This window comes from Vespa mandarinia, chromosome 16 (genome assembly GCF_050613455.1).
Source record: "Vespa mandarinia isolate Hongniang chromosome 16, ASM5061345v1, whole genome shotgun sequence".
Classification (NCBI taxonomy): Eukaryota; Metazoa; Arthropoda; class Insecta; order Hymenoptera; family Vespidae; genus Vespa; species Vespa mandarinia.
The window spans coordinates 322,026-334,048 of record NC_140825.1 but is presented as its reverse complement, the minus strand read 5'-3'; the positions used below and the strand labels follow the sequence as shown (position 1 = coordinate 334,048).

General features: G+C 43.0%; 1 protein-coding gene across 3 annotated transcripts in view; it reads left to right on the top strand.

The window, feature by feature from the left end:
• The window catches only part of LOC118442188 (uncharacterized), a 28,805-nt gene that overhangs the window by 2,449 nt on the left and 14,333 nt on the right, over nt 1-12,023 (top strand). For 2 of the 3 annotated variants that reach the window (XM_035867513.2, XM_035867512.2), the window contains exon 1: nt 4,324-4,747. The exons of the other annotated variant lie outside the window; for it this stretch is intronic. The gene's annotated coding sequence lies outside the window, so the exon portion shown is untranslated. Of the gene's footprint in view, nt 1-4,323; nt 4,748-12,023 lie in introns of those variants that run through there. 3 annotated transcript variants of the gene reach the window in all.

Genomic DNA, 12,023 nt, shown 5'->3' with positions numbered 1-12,023 from the left:
CGCTCCGAGATCTACGATAAAGGCTCGTCGTAAATCGAATAACACAAATTTAATCCTTCCAACGAGATCCTTCGTTTCATTCTCAATGTTCCATCGATGTTCAATCATGAGATTTCCACGCAAAAAGAAGAAACAAACAAACAAACAAAGGGAAAAGAAAAGAAAAACCATAAATTCTCAACGGTTGTCGTTGGATCCGAAAGCAATTCCTATAAGAACGTTCGACCGTGCAGCTATGTCCAGGGCTGTCAAACTGCCTGGTGGCGGAAGCGCAACGCGTTGCATGTTGAATAAAGGGACGTAGGAGCGATCCTCGTTGGCTGGCGTACACCGGCCATCTGCAATTTGCGCTTTTGCCAAGCTCGTTTCACCGCTCCTTCGCAGGCGTGGCACCGAGCACACAAACTTTAGCCTCGCACCTATCTTTCTCCTCCCGGTTACTATACTAGAATTTAGATTCGTTGGACGCGACTAAAATCTTAACTCGAGTAAAACTCGACGCAACCCAGACACTCGTACTCGAGATATCCCGATGCACCATTATTTTCTTGAAACTCTCTTAAGTATGGATCAATTAAAATTTCTAACAACGGAAAAATACCGAAAGCTGACGGATTAATAATCGTCCCCTGTAAAAACGGGTTTCTTCGCTTAACGTTAAAAGAACGACTTGTTACGACTAAACATGCGTCTTCGTAGCTGTCACCTTCGTACATCTTCGTAGAAGAAAATTGCATAGAGATCGTTGCGGGACCGCAAGAAGCAATTTCGTCCGTGAGACACGTATTACCTACTTTACCGGTAAATTATCGTCGTACAATTTTAACTACTCGAATGGGGATTATTAAAGTAACGTTTACGCGATATTTTGTTCCACATTCGCGACTTGCTCCAGGAAGAGATCATCTAAACTGGCACGTTCTCGAATCGTAGGATACGGGAATGAACATTTCATTTTTTATTCGTTCGGTTTACTCCGTTCGATCGGTTTCTTCCACGCAAACCACAAATGGCCGCGATGATAAGCCGCGATCACCGTTCGAGGCCGTTCAGGAAAGCTTCTACTACGTAGGCGTAGGTCGCGAGAGTACGCAGAAGAATCGCGTTACGCAAGTGGTAGGGGCTTCCTTTTTTTATCTCCTGAATGATAATTATTTATAATTGCAATTAATTACGGGCATTTGCCTACGGTCTCATGCGGTCTCAAGACTCCGTCTAAGGAGTCGCGTTCGACCATGAGAACGACACTGTTCTCAGACAATTTGTCGTACGCGCATAGGTGAATAAGCACGCGCATCCTTATCTACATAGCAGTAGATATGTATTAGACACTTTGGGACACGTCCTCGTTATCCTCGAGAACGCTGTCCTCGTTGTCTCTGTCTGAGACTGGATCCTTTAGAAAACGAGGAGACGTTTCCTCGAAAGTTTGCTCAATTGTTGCGATTCTCTCAATTATTCGTTCATTCGATCAAAGCGTCCCCGTTTCGGATATTCTCTTCGATTATATTCCTTTGAAAATCGTCCTTTGTCTCTTTGAAGAGAAAGAAAAAAATGATATTACGATTGTCGTATATCATTCCTATGCAGATGAGATTGACGAAATTGTTACGCCGGAGATCTCGCTTCGTGACGAAATCTCGTAGAAATCTCAAAGCGATATATCTTGCGAAGAAACTCGAGGAAGTTTCGGAAGCATCGATAGTCGCCGGATATATGCTTTCTAACTTTTACCTTGTAAATCGTGCTTGCAGGACGCATCTTTTCTACCATCATTTCTACCTCATAAAGTCTCATTCATATCCCGTTCGTCCTTACACATTCGTTCTTTGTCACTCGTGAACCCTCGCACATATTATCATTTGTTAATAAGTTTCTTGTCTCAAAGGGGATTGTTGAATTCAACACGTTCGACATTTTTCTATCTCTCTCGGGATAATCTTGTGAAGCGATGTTCAGGGTGCCCCTGCAACGCGATTACCGCACATGCATGGCTACTATAGCGCTTGTAGGTTCTCAGGCGCTACACGTATCTATCTATTTCTACGTATTTGCGAACGAACCGAAAATCAACATCTATACTATTAATAATTATCTTTACCCTCAAGGATGAATAGAAAAAGGAAGAAAAAGGAAGAAGAAAAGCAAAAGGAAAAAACAAAAAAGAGAAGTCTTGGTCCAGACCAGAACAAATGTCTCCCTCGTCAAATTTGTCGCGATAATTTTAAAGAGAATCAGATCGTGGAAGACGAGAGATTTCGATCGGCGCTTTCTTCTTGCTCGATCGTGCTGATGAGTGAGCGCAATTCAGCAGTCTGCTTTGCTCCTTATTGCGTGCGCGCACGCGCGCACGAGAGAGAGAGAGCTATAAAACGCGTTTGCTGGCGCGCTTTCGACGAGCAAGCAGATGTTTCTACCGGTCTTTTGACATGTGATCCACGTTTCCAACGGACGTGCCGCGCCATGTGCGCGACCCTTATACAAAGCACCCTTATTGTCAGTAAGTATAATAATGGTCTTCGTCGCCGCTTCATCTCCAAAGGAACGACGAAATTTTTCCAAAGCGATCGATGCGTCGCAGATTTCGCATCGCCATTTCTCGTTTAGTAACCATCCAAATGAAAATTTCTATCGATCTTAGGCGTTTCAAATCACTTTCGACGCTAAAATTAGGGATCTCAGTCAATTGACAATCGCTTTGAGCGATTCGCTATCTCCTTGGATTATTTCTCTCTTTTCGCTTTTTTCTTTCTTTTCCTTCTTGCGAAAGACTATTTCTCGAGGAACGATATCGACGATCAAAGTGGGCTAACGGTACGTTTTTGCGAATCATCGCTAGACTTTTCTCTATGGCTGTCGTTCGGTTTTTCAAGCGTTCATTTAGCGTGCGTCGAAGGCATCGTCGCACTTGAAGATTCGTCGAGAAGAATACTCGTTATCGCCATCTTAGAGATATCTTAGAAACGATGGTTACGATTCGCACCGTCGGCAGGAAAATATCAGGCCACGAAAACGCTCGGTCCTTTCCGCATTGGCGCACCTTCATGCGTCATTGTTTCTAATTTTTTGACGTAGGAAGCGTGACTGCTCTCTGCGAGAGCACATCGAATCGGATTAGCAACTTTTATCGTGGAATCGTTTCGCGTTCCACATTGAAAAATTCAAATACGAGAGAGACTCTGAACGAGGAGAGATCGAGAATATCGATGCGATCGATTATCTCCTTCGTTAACGAAGTACGTTAACGTTCGAGAAAGCATAATCACGGTCTCCTTAAAGAGCGGAAGGATAAAGCATCGGCTAATCTCATGTTAGCATCGACCAACGCAGGGAAATCCGTCCGCGTTCTCGTATGAGAGAAATTCCGTGTCGGCGAACCGTTAGATCTGCCACCTGTGTCCAACGTCTACGGAGAGAGTGCTCCTTCCGCGTCTAGGTCTTTACCTATAGGTAAAAGGACGTCTATGACATAAACCTATACAATACTATACTCTATATATTGTTCTTATCCCTCCATATGTTGATAAATACTTGGACGCATTGGTATCGTCCGATCGGATATAAAATCGCGGCTTCTCTCCTCTCTCCTTTCGATTAATCTCGATTAATCTCGATTTACGATGATACACCGCGAGCATCCTGGTCTCTGACCTTGAAATCGACCTCCCCCGAGTTACCCTTTCTTTCTTCATCCTCGACGCCGTTTCGAGCCGTAGCTCGAATCATAATTCTCAAAACTACATATATACCTTATTCTTATTTATATATTGAATATCCAGACGTAGATCCAAAAGTAGCTACACGTGGTAGAGATCCGATCTTATCCGTTAATGGAAAAGTCACATCGTCTTACGAATACTTTCTAATCGACATCGATAAGCTACGATCGTCTTTTTCGATTTATCCATTTGTCCCGATCTATACGATGAATGCGGTAATTCTTTGAAAAATGACTAATACGATTTCGGCTTTTCCTGGTCTTCGGTCGATACGACGCAATAACGTAATATATTCCTCCTTCCTGGACACGATCCTTTAATATTTTCCTTCTTCTTCTCTTTCTCGAAAGATTCTCTTATCGATCAAGCGAATTTCTAATTCCCTCGTCGTCGTCCTCGCCGTCGTCCTCGCCGTCATCGTCGTCGCCGTCGTCGACGTCGTCGTTTTTGTGTCTCTCCGTTCTCCGAAGTGTTCGCTCGAGCGAACCCGAACGCGGTCGAGTGCCGACGGAAAATGCCGAAACATCACGAGATAGGGAAGTCATCAGGCGGAAAGTACCGAAGCTCGTGCTCGTACTCGCGCGAAAGCCGTTACCTGTCGGCGCGGCGGTCAGTCTCGCGCGCACTGCGACAGTTTGTACGAGTCTTTTGTTGTGGTTGCGTTACGTTTCTGAAAACGCACGCGCGCGCGCGCGCACCAACGCGACACACGCAGGAGCTAGCGTGACAGGTGTTTCTCGTTTTTTCAATAAGATTTCTCTCTCGTTTCGTGTGCGTGCGCGCGCGCGCGCCCACTCGGCCGTCTCCCTATTTTTCCTTGTAATTCCCATTCCTAGACTTTTCGTATGTCCGTGCGGAAGTGGCGCCGGTCTTTGAAACGTAGACTTCCGCGAGTGGTGTAGTTGCTGGCCCAAAATCAAAGGCTAATTCATTAATAATCGTTCCCGATATCAACAACGATATTTATCCAAAGAGGACTCTCGTGCTTTTCCTGCTCAACATGAAACCAATGAGGATTTGATCGCGAGGTAAGGCGACGTTTATACGGTTTTGAATCGTATGCGAGACAACGGCGAAATTTCTTTCTCCTTTCGTTCGTTCGTTCGAACACGCGAACGTGTATTGCGTAAGTCGATAAATTACATCGTTTTCCGTGAACACGACGAACGTACACGACGTTTTTCATCATTCAATTTCTTCCCTTTCATTTCTAACGTACTTATTTATTAAATGTACCCATCGCCTTTCTTCCTACTCGATAAAATATTCGTCGAGAAAAAATTTCGTCCATGTTATCTCGATTCGCATTTAACGACAACGAATGACTTTACGAGCTTATTTAAAGACAAATCTATGTCGGAACGCTCCACGATATGACGATAGATCTCTTATTATTATCTCCGGAATTTCAAAAATGAGCTTACATCTAAGTACAAAAGTCGAGTTTTCTCGTGCAACGTTATCGCGAACGATGGTATTTTTTGGGATAACGTCGTGTCAGAAAGGGAAAAAAAAATCCGCCTATCATTGTACCTTTGATCGTACCTATTTCTTCTCATTTTTTTTTGTCTACGTAAATGTGCGCGAACGGGATCGTCTTTATCTCTTATTCCTTTTTACACGATAACGTCCGATGTGGATCGGATCGAATCGAATCACGATTTCAGGAAGGAAATGATCTCACGTGATAAAGGATAAATTCGATACTTATCGTACGATTCGCGCGTCCCGACGTTGACTCAGCCAACGTCGACGTACGAAATATTTCATTTCGAAGGAACGTATGTATTACAATATACGTATGGAATTTGATGAAATTCCTTAGAGTCGATCGTTGGGATTTTTGTTCTTTATCTTTTGTCTTCGAGATAACATTGATGGTACAATTCAATTTTATTAATCATCGTTCGAATTCACCAGCCGTATACATTTCTTTTACGCTAGAGTCGATCGGATTTGAGGACGAGTCGTTCGAAAAGGCACGCCCGTCTTACGCGTGAAAATGGCATTTCACGCTCGTTGCTGGCCAGTCCGTTAACTCCGCGAACGTGTTTTTAATGACGAGACTGCCGTCTGCTCGCCGACGAGAATAATAATTATAAAATCGTTCCGGCGCGATGGACTCCTCCTCGGACCGTTCTTTTTTCTTTTCTTTCATTTTCTACACTTCCATTTCATATCACACTTTAATTCTCTTCGAGCAAATCGAAGAAACCGGTATAATGCTTCGCTTCGTTAGACAATCGCGGTCATCTCCTATGAGTCATTTTTATCTAGGTATTGGCGCGCCATCGATTAATATACTTTCGCCGTCATCCAGTTTTTCGTAACGTCAGGCATATGAGTGCATATCGTCTGGCCTTGATTCGAAAATCTGGTCCAGCGCTCTGTTGACGATCATTCTGCGATCGAGGGGCAGAGAGAGAGAGAGAGAGAGAGAGAGAGAGAGAGAGAGAGAGAGAGAGAGAGAGAGAGAGAGAGAGAGAGAGAAAGAGAGAGATCTTTCCTTGATCCTCGTTTATCCGTTATTAAAACCATTGTTTACATTAGACACTCATTATACGTAACAGAGAGATAAGAAAAGTACATAAAAAGAATGTCAAGTCGAAAAGAATACGTTACGTCGTACGCACGAAATATGACTACGATAAGACCTTTCATCGAATTATCAGGGAAATTCTCTTGGAAAGAAGAGAGTCAGCATCCTCCAACTTCAATAAGATAATATTTGCCGTCCCGATTTTACGCTTCTGACGTCAAGAAAGGCAAAGAGGAGCCGTATTTTCCTTCTCTCTCTCTCTCTCTCTCTCTCTCTCTCTCTCTCTCTCTCTCTCTCTCTCTCTCTCTCTCTCTCTCTCTATCTTATATATTCTCATTTTTTTCATTTCCTTATCTCAACCATCCGTTTTTTTACGCACGTATGGCACAGGTAATGGCGCCACATTTAATGACGCGCACGATCCTCGTTCTTTTATTTACAACGTCGTTCTCCGCCTCGTCTTACGCGAAATCGATAAATAATATCGAATATCGAATATTGAATATCGATCGGAAAGCGGAACTCGGTGTTCGATCATTATCCTCGTTCGTATCTAACCCATGCCGCGTACTTGCGCATACGTTTCGTAGCTAAGTTTCCTTTTTTTTAAAAGAAGAAAAGAAAAAAGCGGGATCGCTCTAATCGAAAATAATCCAGCAGGAGTAGCTCGTTCGTCTAGCTCGTAAAAGCCAGGAGACCGAATCGACCGTACGGCTTTAATTAGAGTCGCGTTAGTCCGCTTCCGCTATTTCATGCTTGCCGCAAAATAAAACCGTTCGCGTGCTCCTCCGAGCGCTTATCCCTATTTTTTTTCTCTGACATTCGGATATGAAAGCGTTTCGAGAATCGTCATAAATGAGCGACGAACGTTTCTCCTATCGCGGCGATATGTGACATTAATGACAGGCGTGAACGCGAAACGATGAGCAAAGACCGGAGCCGAGCCGAGATGTAAACAGGATGCCGAAGAGTATACACAGGAAAAAGAGAAAGATGGGCGACGACGATGAGTGCGAGGATTATGCGAAGGTAGCAAGGTCGTTACCACGCTGAGACTGAGTCTTCTACCGAGCCGATACCCTTCTCTCTCTTGCTTCGCCGGCAAGGTCGTTGCCATCGAAGGGAATATGCTCCTTTTTCTAAGGCAACAAAATTCGCATTTCCAGTCATACCAGTCTAATCCCTGTCTATCTTGCGATATATGTTGAGCAGATGAAGAATCACGAAAATTTCGAGGTTGACGAAAATAACGGTCGTCGGTTGACGCGACGATATATATGATCGTTTACGACATATAAATTATACGGAGAGAGATGGTATTACGTATTAAATTGATTCGAGCATCGAGAGACGAGTTAATCCGATTGACTTAATAATAATACATCGAAACGAACTTACTCGGATATATAGCCATGTTTCTTTGGGTGACTTCTTTAACGAGGATAAACGCGAAAGATGGAAGACCCCATAATCGGACATAAAAGGAATTCTTGAAAGATCTCTATAAGGAAGTGAAAACGAGACGGGGAACGCGGACGACAGAGAAATTCATTAATAAAACTGCACTTGTGGGATATACGGGCGAGCGAATGGCTCGTAAGAAGGTAGGAGAGAATCGCGCGTAGGTCAGGGTCGCCGTGCGCGCGCGTACGCTCACGCATGTGTCGGAGGAGAAGGGAAAGCCAAGAGATAGGAAGGAAAGGTGGAAAAGGAAAAAAAAAGAAAAAGAAAGAACAAAAAGAAACGTTTGCTCCTTACTAGAAGTAGTCGCGTGCTAAACATCGGATGAAAGTTAGTCGAATGGTGGTGGCATCGATGGTGTCGTTCGGAAGATTTCTCACGATCGAACAAGAGGAGGAGGGCGCTATGGCTCGAGTTTTTCATCGACTCCGAATGAATGACCGAAAAAGTACCTTGGAAAGGCACGACTGGTCAGGTCCCACGCCAGCTGATAATTGGCTCTACCGTTTAAAAGACCGAGTCCGTCGACGACGAGATGAGAAAAGATAGCCTCGAAGAATTCGACCAGGCCATCACTAAAATCTCCTTCTCTGGCTTTATAATATAAAAGCATTACTCTCGTTGGACGACGTCTTTCATTCGCTAAAAAAGTGAACAAGTATTACTCAACAACTTTTCTCGAATAAATATTTTATTGTAAATCGACCGATAAGTATTTTTGCTTCGTATTCTTTTGGAAAACGAATGCTTTTAGAATAAACGTCGTTCTTTGACGATAGAAGAATGAAACAGAATGAAAGAGAACAAAATTAACCTCAGTCATTTTCATAATTGAACAAAAAAAGTCGACGTTAGTAGACGATAGTACGACGTTAAACGCGTTTAAACGTTTTAGGACGTTAACGTAATTTACGATTTACGCTTGAAATTTTAACACCGATAATAAGACTATCGTCGCACGTCCCGAAAGGCTTTAGAAACGTTCCTTATCTACAAAGCGATTACAATTTTTCTATCGTCGACGACGATAACGAGCGGCAATAATGAGGGAAGAAAAGAGTTGAAAAATTTGCAGGTAAAAAATCGCAGCAGCGATTTCTTATCGATGTATTTCCTTGTTTGTCACGATAATAGCAAGTAAATAATAAGTAATAATAAAATGCAGTGGCAATAGTACGTAAAAACACGTTTTGCGGCGTATTTCAACACCTGTCGTATTATCTTTCGTTAAATTAATCGTAAAGCCGCGTAGAACGATTTTAAATTGCCGAGGAAGAAAAGTTTGGATAAAGTGATATTTAGCACGTATCGTGTATAAGTAGCCGTTTATAATCGTTGAAATCGTTAAACGAGATAAACCGATGCTCCATTAGTCCTCTAATTAGTCGGAGAGTCCGGTCAATTAACGTTCCCTTTCCCGGGCGCAACCCGACGACGGTCGCATTGCGAATTCGAACGTGTCCAGCTTTTAATTTTAAATTCGCATCGCGATACTTGTTCTCGTTGCTCTTGTAATCGTTAAGATAATTCGATTACGAAGAGGAGAAAGAAAAGGAAAAGATCGATCCTAGATATCAAAGACGTCGTTGTTACAAGATAACGTATAACGTGATCTCATTATTCGCATTATTTCTACTCGTACGTCTTATACCAAAGGCATACACGTTGTTGATAAACAGCTCTCCCCTCTCGGGCGAATGTCTAAAAACGATTTGTATTCTCGTATAAGCCTCGCCGCGTACTCACATCGTACGTACATACGTAAGGCGTATATACGTATAGGATACATTTCTCCGACGTAGCTTGAGAAACGAAAAGAAAAAAAGAACGTTTACACTTGCTCAATACGAATGTTTATCGTTAATATCGTCAACGATTCAAAAAATTGACCATTTTACGGGGCAAGAATGCAAGAACTCGGTTTCGTGCCGTAAGACGGATTAAGTAATATCCTACGCGGTAACAACGAGAGTACACGTAAGCTTACGTAAGAACGGAGCTACGCGTAATTCCGCGTCTGTATCGAGAGTATCCTTCCTTCTCTTCGACTCGCCATCCTTCTCGTGCCTTTCACTCTTTGACCTTTCCTCCAATTTTATCAAGGTTGAAACGAGCTTCTCTCCTCTTTTGTTTTATCGATAAGCGATTCCATACGATAATTGCTTTGACATGAATATTTGTTTCAACGAGAAATCATGTGGACGACGCGTGACGGGAAGTTGAGGAGAAGTTGGATTGCTCGTAGAACAAGCACGTTTTCGTTTCTATCCAATTTGCCGACGCGACAACTCGCCCGTACTGTTACGGTTAAGCCACCGTTAAGCGCGTGTGAGCGACCAATAGAGATAAAGATAGAGAGAAGAGTCCAAGTTTTTATTTCTGCTTGAGGACTCGACGATCGGAAGCCATGCAAATTCCACGACGCACTCGGTGGATCTTCCTTCATGAATCGTAACAGTAACTCGCGAGTCAAGGAGCGGATGGAAGCGGCCATTAGTCGAACGCACTCATCAGGATTGCCGTTCTACAGCGTGAAAAGTACTCTCTCCTTCTTGTTCTTCTTTCGTTCCGCTAGCGATTTCTACATTTACTTACGTGTTTTAGATAATTTCACGTAATCGTTAATTATTGTACCTGATGATCCTACGCGCGTCCATTCTTGTTTGACGATCCTTCGCGGTTGTTGTCGATCGCGTTAAAATCCGAGAGAGCAGCCCGAAGGGTGTAACCTAACGTGACAAGCTTTCTCCAGAAGGAAATTGCGTATAGAGCTAGATCGTTCTTTCTGTCCTTCTTTCTCAAAACAAACGAATTTGGAAGGAATCCGATGCTCGAAAAGAGAATGAAAATGAATGACGCGTAAAAGACAGAATAAAAATGGGTCGGAGAGAAGGACGTAATGACCGGAGAACGTAACGTAAAGCACGTCGGAGGAGAATGAGAGGCGAAGCTATTCTATACACCTACCAACGGCCGTGTACGGCCTGACCTTATGTCCCACTCCGTATAAGCGTGTCTCTCTTTCAACTAATTTCAACTAAACTCTCTTCCGCGAAGAAAGCTGTTACCTCTCCTTCGAACATTTTCTTTTTACCTCCGAAGTAAATAATCCTGACCTGTACTTTATCACGTCTTTCGTACGTTTTACGATTATTTAATGACACGGTTAAAAAGTAAAATTTTCTAATACCAGAAAGTCGTAAAGTACCTACTCGCGTTACGTCATTCTCACATTTTGATAGATCGTACAGTTAATACCGACTGACTGTGGAGATTCTCGACGGAAGAATGAATGAGAACAATTTAACGCTATACGGGAAAAGAAGAAGCAAGTTCGGCCACGTCCATTTACACACTTCCGAGTCTTATGCTGTCTCGCGCTTGAATGGGACGGTAGCGAGCTCTGTTCAAGGCCAGGCCCGCGACCGTCCCTTGTTTTGTTTTGTTTTGTTTACGCGCCCTCTCTCTCTCTCTCTCTCTCGCACGCGTTATATACGACAACGTATGTGCGTAAATTTACATTGTCTATACGACAATGAAATTTGTTATCGCTTGCAACTACGTACGCATATTTTCTCCATTTCATTGTGGAATAATCGAGAGACCGAGTTGGCGATGATAGAAAATGTCGGACAATCTCTTTCTAATCTTCCGCGTTCCACACGTAATCTCGCTGGAATCGACGCGACGAGAGAACGTTTTCCTCGCAACGTAAAGAGATAATGAATAATAAATTTGATTATGTAACCGGCCGATTAAAATTGCAAGTATTTGCATCGGAGGAAAAAAGTTGTATGGTGGAAAGGTGGAACGAAGAAGAGGAGACTTACTTACGTAAGTACGCGTTTATCGAGCAACGAGGAAAAAAGGAAGAAAGAGAAAAAAGAAAGAAAGAAAGAAAGAAAGATAAATGGAGCTTCGCCATGGAAATCGTCCCGACCATGGCCTTTTGAACGAAGGGGGAGGATTCGTGTCGCGTCGGTCGTCTTGTCATCGGCGTTTTAAAGAAAAAGAAAGGACAAGGCGACGACATTGCAAGGTTGTTGACAAGGATGTAGTAATCTTTTCGTGATGCAATCCGACTTCCTTCGCGGTTTTATTCCATTCGAAATAATTCCACTCTGAAATAATAACAAAGATGCGGATCCTCCTCTAGCGTCGGACTCAGTCAAGAGCGTACGTATATTCCTCGAGTATATAACTCCTTTAGAATTGAACGTCCTTCTTTATCTTTTTTTTTTTTTGTTTCTTTCACAACGATTTATATCTCTCGAGGCAACAATAAGCTTTCCCTTATCCCTAAT